At 39.4% G+C, this 10371-nt stretch overlaps 1 pseudogene; it reads left to right on the forward strand.

Annotated features, from left to right (window-relative positions):
* Positions 1–4319: 4319 nt before the first annotated feature.
* LOC112399125 (28S ribosomal protein S33, mitochondrial pseudogene) lies at positions 4320–4640 on the forward strand (annotated as a pseudogene).
* Positions 4641–10371: the final 5731 nt, after the last annotated feature.

The raw sequence follows: 10371 nt of genomic DNA on the forward strand, positions 1-10371 counted from the left end.
TTTCTCCAGAAGAGTTACTATCTCACACACAATATTTTTTGTGGTTTTATGTTTTGTCTGCTTGAATCCCAGCACTTAGAACTGTGTCTAGAACATTCCAGGAACCCAGTAAATATTTGTTAAAGGATAAATTAGTTGAACCAATGAATTCTATATTTTTCATTTTTTCAAGCATTTAACATTTATTGACTTCAATACATTTGGGGTTCTTTGGCCTAGAGAACCCTAACCCACTCACATATACACATCCCATCCTTTTATCACACCCATCTTTCCGGTATCAATTTAGATATCACTTCCTAAAGCCAGAACCCCAATTTTCTTCTACTGATACCTCTCTTCCATTACCTTTCCTGCTCTGCTCATCTGTTATCACAGAAGTTTTCATATGGTAATATACAATAGCCTATCTCTCTGTATTCCCAACTATATTTACTTTCCATGAGAGCAGAGATCATAACAGTGTGGTTCCGTCTTACATCTCCACCATCTATTGCAGTTTATGGTTCATAAAGTAATAACTCATTAAACTTTCTTGAATTCAGAAGACTTAAAGTAAAACTATTTGGATTGGCAATTTAGAGATTTCTGATAATTATGGATTATGGTTTCATGGTATGAAGAGTGGTAGGAAGAAGCCAGAAGATTGAAGAATAAGTTTTTAAAGAGTAGAAGCCGTTTTAAGTTTTTATGGCCCAAGGCATGAATCAAGGATGATTTTCTGGCACCAAGTGTTTACAGTGATGCAAGGAGTGTGTGGGCCAAGGGCCTTGAGAAGAGAGTATATTTTAACAAAGTACATGTGTCTGTACTTCTTTTTTCTTTTGTTTTGTTTTGCCATGCCCTGCAGCATGTGGGATCTTAGTTTCCTGAGCAAGAATCGAACCCATGCCCCATCCCATGGAAGCACGGAGTCTTAACCACTGGACCACCAGGGAAGTTCCCTGTCTATACTTCTTAAAGACAAGTTGAACCAATATCAAGCCCTGGAAACAATCATCCTGGTACTTCTTACTCTGAAAACTGAGTTGGTTATCCAGATTTGTTTGTGTAGCTTGCAAAATTATTTTTCAACAAATACTCCTTTTTATACCCATCCCCAGCTTAATACTATGGTGGGCAGAATGTACTTTCCCACTCCTTGACTTAAATTGGATATTAGAGAATAGTACGGTGTGACCCTTGAAATATGCTTATACTGTAGAGCTTGTGTTCTCACACTCCTGTATTTCAGTATGAAGGGAAATGCCTTAAATATGTATTACTGCCAGTCCAAAGAAGACAAGAGAAGACAAGAGAGATGTGAAGTAGATCTGAACCCAACCTACATATTGGAGCCAAGTCCAACTTATCCTAGCCAAGATCAGCCCAAGTTTAGAGATCTGCAGACTATGACAGAAGTAAGTCACTGAGCTTTGGGATGGTTTTAATACATAATTATTGTAAAAAGAACTAATTTATACAGAACTGTCCTTTTCCCAAACATTTTGGAAAGAATTGGGACCAGGACAGGGAAGAGGTTCTACTTTTATAACCCTAATGAAAATACTAGAAGTTTTACTGTCCTTTATGCTAAATCATTGAGGAATGGGGAAAATGTTGGAATAAATCACCTATTGAGTCTTTAACTTTTATAAAACTCTCTTAGATATCCCTTCCATAAAATTGTTACAATCTTCATATACATTAAAATGGCAAATGAGGTTTCCACTTAAAATATAAATTCAAATGTTTCCAGTTGTGACCAAAACCCGCATGTATCCTTTGGAACTGGGGATCAACAGAATGAAACCACTTACTTGGAGCTTATAAATGTTGCCAGTTCCTGAAGCTGCTGACTGCATTCTGGGAGTTTAGGAATGTTTTTGGATAATAGCTAACTGCATGGAAAATTGATAGGTAAAGACTAAACTTCTTTCAAACATGATACAGTCTTAGAGCAGCCCATCCTTTATTGCCTCAGACGCATTCAGCACAACATTTTTGCAGCCGAGGTATCTTTGGCCACACAAAGCAGGATGTTATTCTCTTATATCTGCTGCCAGAGGGACTGGAAGAGCAACAGCCTTAAAGGAAGTGTAAACATCTTTCATTTAGCTAAATGGAGTGTGAACTAGAGTTGCAATATTAAAGAAGGAGCCAAAATAGACAAACATACACATACACGCATGCACATGCGCGAACACACACACGCACACACACAATCATCTCCTGGCTCTCTTTTGAGTCTATGAGAACTCAAACACAATTCTATCAGTCTTTTTATACTGTATAAAGCATACCTTATTGGAATTTATTCTTGCTATGTAATTGATTTTAAAATAGCAAACATTTATATAGCTCTCGCTATATGTGAGCCACTGTTCTAAGCATTTTATTAGTATTCACATTATTTTAAAAATCTATAAGGAAAGTAATTTTATTATCTTCATATGACTCATGGTATAACTATATCACAGAGAACTTAAGTGATTTGCCCAACATTACCCAGTACAGGGTGGAAGTGAATTTTGATTCTGCAATCTATGTTCAAAAGTCTGAGAGAAGGCTGAATCAATATGGTGGAAGAGGAAGACATGGAGCTCACCTCCCCCTACAAACACATCAAAACTACATCTACATGTGGAATAATTCTCACAGAAAACGAACTGGAAACTGGCAAAGAACTCCTATACAACAAAAGCTGCAAAAAAGTTTTCCATGTAACTGGGTAGGATGGGAAAAAAGGCAAAGTGTTGGGACTTGCACCCTGAGAAGGATCCGTAAGGAAAAGAAGGTCCACTCAGGCAGACCCTCACCCTGGGGGAGTGAGTGGGTCGAGCCACAGACTGGGCATCCCAGTCCTAAGGTTCTACACAGAGGATACAAGCTCCCCTGTCTGCTGGGAGAAACACTGAGACAGATGGGACTGGAAAAGCCTCGACTCCACTCACAAACAGTGTACGGTTGCACACGAACAGTGTGCAGCTTGTCAACAAATGGCAAAAAGAGCTCTGTACTGGCAGCTGGCTGCCACCTAGAGGTGCTCCCCACTCTGAGTGGGGTGTGGGATCTAGGCCCTGGGTCCTGGGAAAAGACTTGGTCTAGCTATGCAGAGATAGCCCAGGGGCCTGGGGTGTGGTCTAGGTGGAGCAAGCTGCAACCATTTGTCAGCACTTATCCAAACAGCACCACAGGAACCACTGTGACCAGCACACCAAGGTCCCTTGTTCCCAACTGAGTGAATGCTCTGGCCAAACCCACTCCATGCCACAGCTTGGCACTGGATCTGGGGCAGACAGGCCCTGGGAAAAGACTCAATCTAGGGATACAGGGATGGCCCAGGGTGTGGGATGATGACAACCATTGTTGGTGCTTACTCAAGGAGCACCTTGGGAACTACCATGTCAGCAAGCCACAGTCCTACTCCTAGGTGAGCAAATGCTCTGGCCCCGCATACTCCATGCTGCAGCTTGGCACTGGAACTTGTACAGATAGATTTTGGGACAAGACTCAATCTAGGGATTCAGAGGAGGCTTGGGGGACTCTGGGGTATGATCCAGGCAGGGCACTGGCAGCAAACTTTGGTGTAGCTCAATCAGTGCCAACGTGATTGGCACTGACCTCTGACAGCAGCACAGCCACCTCAATTCCTGCAGCCACAACACTCTGACCCCCAGCCCCAGCCTAATGTATGATCTTGCCCTGCCCACTTCACACCACAAACTTGCACTAGATCTAGGGTGCCCATAACAGGGGAAGAGACCCAACCTTGGGCTGCATCTGAGCTGAGCCATGGACACCTATACATGTAGAAAATCAGGGCTGAGTGCACAAATCTCACTTCAGCACTCCCCTTCTCTGAGGCAAAATATGCATTCAAAGAGAACAGGGCTTGTTCAATCCCAATCCTCAGGGCTTCTGCTCAGGCAACTGGGGAGCAGTGACAGGGCAGTGACTGTCACAGAACAGAGAGGAAGTCCACCTGACACCCTGTGAAGACTTTAGATCCTCCAGTACTAACTACAACCCCTATCAAGTTGAAAGTGACCAGCGCACCCTGAAGAAAGACAAGGTTGGGATCCACATCAGAAACAGCCCTTGCACCAAAGACACTGGATACACACAGTCTACATAGGGATGCTCCCACATAAAAATACCCCTTCAAGAACACAACAGATAACTATTTCTCCTAAATTCATAAAGACAGAGAAAGTCAAGTAAAATAAAAGGCAGAGGAGCGCTTCCAAATTAAAAGAGCAAGACAAAACGCCTGAAAGAAGGGGTGTGAAGGAGAGAAAGGCCATGACTAGGGACTCTTTCTCCTTGCTGCTCAAGAAATGTCTTCAGTTTCAGAATATGCCTTTCACATGAGTCATCTGAGTGCCCAGTTGTTTGGTGAAGTTGCCAGACCTACTGATTCCAAATCCATGAAAGTGGTGAAGCTGTTTAGTGAGCAGCCTTTGGCCAATAGGAAGGAGGCTTATGACTGGTATCTAAGTCACAACATTTATTTTGCACTCATGGGAGCACTATATTTTCTTGACCTCTACAGAGACGAGCATCAGGACTTTCAGGATGAGCAGCTGCATCTGAAGAAGATTTGTGGAAAGCGGAAACCAAGGAAAGGAGAAGGGAAAAGAACAGCGAAAAAGAAATAGTGTTGGTCCATCAAGAGAGAAGACTTTTCCCTCAGGGACTGAGAGCAAGAGGAAGTGTATTTATTGTCCTTCCACATACTGGAGGAGTGTAAGCTTCCTAAATTGAAGGTTATTTGGAAGAACACAGTCATCTCCATGTTGAAGTCTAATCCAGCTGAATTGTGACTTGTTTCATGAACACATTCTAATTCTGCAAAATTATTTGCCTTGGTTCTGTAATCTGAGGTTTACCTTATTCCCCAAAGAAATGAATGCATGATTATTGTTGAATGACTTGTTTGGGAGGGGATGGGATGTTGGGGGAGTGGAGGGGAAACTCATTAAATGAACATTCTTATTACTCTCTTCTTGCTTCCCCACTTAACCAGCCCTACACTCTTTCATCTCTCTGGCTGTTCAGCCACTGTCTCACCACCAAGCTCACAAACTTTATGCACCTCTCCACCTACTCCTTTGAGAATATCTATAAGATAAATTTGTGGGATACAAGGCTGTGACTGGTATGAAAGTATTGAATACCTGCTGTATACAAGCTACCACAGCCCTGGTAATACAATGTTTTGCAACAAACAAACAACAACAAAAAACCCCAAAAGACTAAATAATTAAACAGAGATTATCAGTCTACCAGACATCAAGTTCAAAAGGAGGTAATAAAAATTCTAACTGAATTAAGAAAGGTTATTGATATAAATGCAGACCATTGTAACAAGGAACTAGAAACCATAAATATGACCCAGTAAAAAAAAAAAAAAAAGATAATTCAATTTCTGAGATAAAAAACAATGTAGAGCAATGAATAGCCAACTGAATGACACAGAAAAATGAATAAGTGATCTGGAAGATAAATAGAATAACGGAAATCACCCAGTCAGAACGCCAGTTGGAAAAATGAAAAAACATGAAAGCAACATATGAGATATATGAGATGATATAAAATGCACCAACTTACACATAATAGGGGTTTAAGATGGAGAAGAGAGGGGGAATGGGATCAAAGATGTATTTGAAGAAATTATGGCTGAAAATTTTCCCACCCAAAGAAGGAAACATGTACAGGAAGGATAGAGGGTTCCAAACAAGATGAACCCAAACAGACCCACACCAAGAGATATCATAATTAAAATGACAAAAGTTAAAGATAGAGAATTCTAAAGGCAGCAAGAGAAAGACAGTCATTTAAAAGAGAACCCCCCTAAGTCTATCAACTGATTTCTCTGCAGAAACTTCGCAGGCCAGAAGGGAGTGATGTGATATATTTAAAGTGCTGAAAGGGAAAAACCTGCAACCTAGGATATGCTACCCAGAAAGATTATCATTTAGAATAGAAGGAGAGATAAAGAATTTCTCAGACAAGCAAAAACTGAAAGAATTAAGCAATACTAAACCTATCCTAAAAGAAATATTAAAGGGTTTTCTCTAAATGGAAAAGAAGCAGGAAACTATAGGAAAGGGGAAATCCCAATAATAATGACAAATAAATTTATAGTAAAGACTGAAGATCACTTAAGCCAGTACACAGGCTATTAAAAAAATAACAACAACAAAAGAATTGTAAAAGTGACTATAACTAAAATAAACAGTAAAAGAATAAACATGAAGATATAAACTAGACCATCAAAACCACAAAATGGGTCAGAGGGGAGTAAAAAATTGTAGATCTCTTAGAATGTGTTTAAATTTAAATGATTATCAGTTTAAAACAAGTAGATACAGTTATGGGAAAACATACATAACCCCATGGTAATCATAAATCAAAAACATACAATAAATTCACAAAAACCTAAAAGGAAGGAACTTAAACATACTACAAAAGAAAATAATCAAACCATAACAGGAGAAACAAAAAGAAGAAATGAATAAAAAAAATACAAGAACAAATGGAAAAGAATAAAATGACAATAAATACATACCTATCAATAATTACTTTAAATGTCAATGGACTAAATGCTCCAATCAAACTACAGAATGGCTGATTGAATTAAAAAGCCAAGAACCTGCAACATGCTGCTTACAAGAGACAAAAGACATCAAGGCAAAAGCCACCCACAATCCGAAAGTGAGGGATTAAAAAAAGATCTTTCATGAAAATGGAATGAAAAGAAATGACAAGAAAACAGAGGTAACAATACTTATATCAGTCTATAATAAAAAATACACTTTAAAACAAAGGCTATAATGAAAGACAAAGAAGGGTATTATGTAATGCTAAAGGGATCAATACAGGAAGTCAGTTTAACACTAGTTAACATATACACACCCAACACAGGAGCACCTAAATAAATAAAACAAGTACTAAGAGACCAAAAAAAAAAAAGAGAGAAATTTCCAATAACACAATAATAGTAGGGGACTTTAACACCCCACTGACATTAATGGACAGATCATCCAGACAGAAAAGCAATAAGGCAACACAGGTCTACATAACAGATGAAATGGACTTAATTGATACATACAGGACAATACATTCAAAAAGAGAAGAATACACATTCTTTTCAAGTGTTCACAAAATATTCTCCAGGATAGACCTCATACTAGGTCAAAAACAAGCCTTAACAAATTTAAGAGGATAAATATTGAAACAACCTAAGTGTCCATCAACAGATGAATGGATAAAGAAGATGTGGTATATATACATATATATACACACACACACACAATGAAATGTTACTCAGCCATAACAAAGAATGAAATAATGTCATTTTCAGCAACATGGATGGAACTAGATATTATCATACTAAGTGAAATAAGTCAGACAGAGAAACATATGATATCACTTATTTGTAGAATCTAAAAAATGATACAAATGAAATTATTTACAACACAGAAACAGACTCACAGATATAGAAAACAAGGGAAGGGCGTAGGGAGGAATAAATTACTAGTTTTGTATTAACATACACACTGCTATATATAAAATAGATAAACAACAAGGACCTACTGTATAGCACAGGGAACTATATTCAATATCATTATACTAACCTATAATGGAAAATAATCAGAATTTATATATATATAAATCATTTTGCTGTACACCTAAAATTAACACATTTTACATCAACTATACTTCAATAAAAAATAGAGGATAAAAATGACAGCAAGCATCTTTTTTGACTACAGCAATATGAAACTAAAGATCAACTACAGAAAGAAAAATAGAACAGACCAAAAATGTGGAGACTAAACAACAACTAACCCATACCAATGGGTTAATGATGAAATCAAAGAAGAAATCAGAAAATACCTTGAGACGAATCATATTAAAAACAGAACATTACAAAATCTATGTGATGCAGCACAAGCAATTCTGAGAGAGAAGTTCATGGCAATACAGGTCTTCCTGAAGAAAACAATAAAAAATCTCAAGTAAACAACCTAAACTACCACCTAAGTTATCAGAAAAAGAACAAACAAAGGCTAAGGTCAGGGCTTCCCTGGTGGTGCAGTGGTTGAGAGTCCACCTGCCAATGCAGGGGACATGCCCCAGTCTGGGAGGATCCCACATGCCGCGGAGCAGCTGAGCCTGTGAGCCATGGCCGCTGAGCCTGCCTGTCCGGAGCCTGTGCTCTAAAAAAGGCTAAGGTCAGCAGAAGGAAGGAAATAATAAATATCAGAGAGGAAATAAATAAAATAGAGATCAAAAAGACAATAGAAAAGGTGAAACCAAGAGCTGGTTTTCTAAAAAGATAAACAAAATTGACAAATCTTTAGCCAAGCTCATCAAAAAGAGAGAATCGAAATGAAAGAAGAGAAATAGCAACCAATAGCACAGTGATACCAAAAAAAAAAAAAAAAGGAGAGAATACTATGAACAATTATATGCCAACAAATTGGACAACCTAGAAATGGACAAATTTCTAGAAACATACAGCCTGCAAAACTGAGTCAAGTAAAAACAATTTGAACAGACAGATCACTAAATGTTGAAATGAATTGGTAAGACAGTTTACTGGGGAATTCTTCCAAACATATAAATCAGAACTTATACCTATCTTTCTCAAACTATTCCAAAACATTGGAGAGGAGAGAACACTCCCAAATTCATTCTACAAAGCCAACATTACCCAGATACTAAAACCAGAAAAAGACATTACCAAAAAAAAAAAAATTACAGGCCAATATCTTTGATAAATATAGATGCAAAAATTCTCAAAAAAAATTAGCAAACAGAATCTAACAATATGTAAAAAGGATTACACACCATGATTAAGCTGGATTTATTCCAGGGTCACAAGGATGGTTCAACAAGTGCAAATCAATCAGTGTGATACACCACATCAAGAAAAAGAAACACAAAACCTACATGATCATCTCAATAGGTGCAGAAAAGCATTTGACAAAATTCAACATCCATTAATGGTAAAAACTCTCATCAATGTGGGTGTAGAGGGAACATATCTCAACATAATAAAGGCCATTATAACAAACCCACAGCCAACATAACACTCAACTACTCAACGGTGAAAAGCTGAAAGCCTTCCTATTAAATTCAGGAATAAGACAAGGAGGTCTACTCTCACTGTTTCTATTTAACATAGTATTGGCAGTCCTAGCCACAGCAATTAGACAAGAAAAAGATATAAAATGTATCCAAATTGGAAGGGAAAAAGTAAACTGACACTATTTGCAGATGATATGATGCTCTACATAGAGGACCCTAAAGTCTCCATCCAAAGAACTTAAAAAATGAATTCAGCAAGGTTTCATGATACAAGGTTAATACACAGAAATCTGTTGCTTTTCAATACACTAAAAATGAAATATCAGAAAGAAAATGTAAAAACACATTGTCATTTAAAATTGCATCAAGAGGATCAGATCAAGATGGTGGAGGAGTAGGAAACGGAGCTCACCTTCTACCACAAATATTAATACATCAAAACCACATCTACTTGTGGAATGATTCTCATAGAACATCTACTGAATGCTGGCAGAAGACCTCAGACTTCCAAAAGGGCAAGAAAATCTCCATATAACTGGGTAGGACAAAAGAAAACTGAAAAAAAGAGAGAGAGAAATGAATTGGGATGGGACCTGCACCCCTGGGAGGGAGCTGTGAAAGAGGAAAATATTTCCACACACAGGGAAGTCCCCTCACTGGTGGGGAGATAAGCCAGGACAGAGAGGGAACTTCAAAGCCCTGGAGAAGAGCACAGCCACCTGTTTATGGAGGGCAAAGGGAGAGAGACCTACACAGATGGTCAGTGCCATCACGCAGAACTTCCCAGCCTAAGACACTCATCCATTGGGGTGGGTGGGGGCTGAGTGCTGAGGCTTGGGCTTCAGAGGTCAGAGCCGGGGAGAGGACTGTGGTTGGTTGTGTGAAGACAGCCTGACAGGGCAGGGTGAGGTGCGCCACAACCGAGGGAGTATGGGAAGAAGCCTGGGCCCACCAGAAAAGGAAGGTACCATTGTTGGGGGGTGCATGAGGAGAGGGACAGGACCTTCATAGGAGCTTCTTTCTCTGTGTATATGCTCTCAGGCAGCAGGTGACTGCCTACATGAGCTCTGTGGGTGAGCACAAGCTGTGGCTGCCATGTCAGACTCCAGAGATGGGTGCAGAATGCTGCTGTCAGCAAGGGTCCTGCGAGCAGGTGCTAGTCACTGCCCCCACCTTCCCTGAAGCATGTGTGGCCCACCAGCATGGCAACCAGGCCCCAACCACTGCCCCTGCCTCCCAAGGAGTGTGTGTGGCCCACTGGCACTGCCTCCAAGGATCCCACAACTGGGC

Source organism: Neophocaena asiaeorientalis, unplaced genomic scaffold, assembly GCF_003031525.2.
Source record: "Neophocaena asiaeorientalis asiaeorientalis breed wild unplaced genomic scaffold, Neophocaena_asiaeorientalis_V1.1 scaffold11, whole genome shotgun sequence".
In the NCBI taxonomy this organism is placed as follows: Eukaryota; Metazoa; Chordata; class Mammalia; order Artiodactyla; family Phocoenidae; genus Neophocaena; species Neophocaena asiaeorientalis.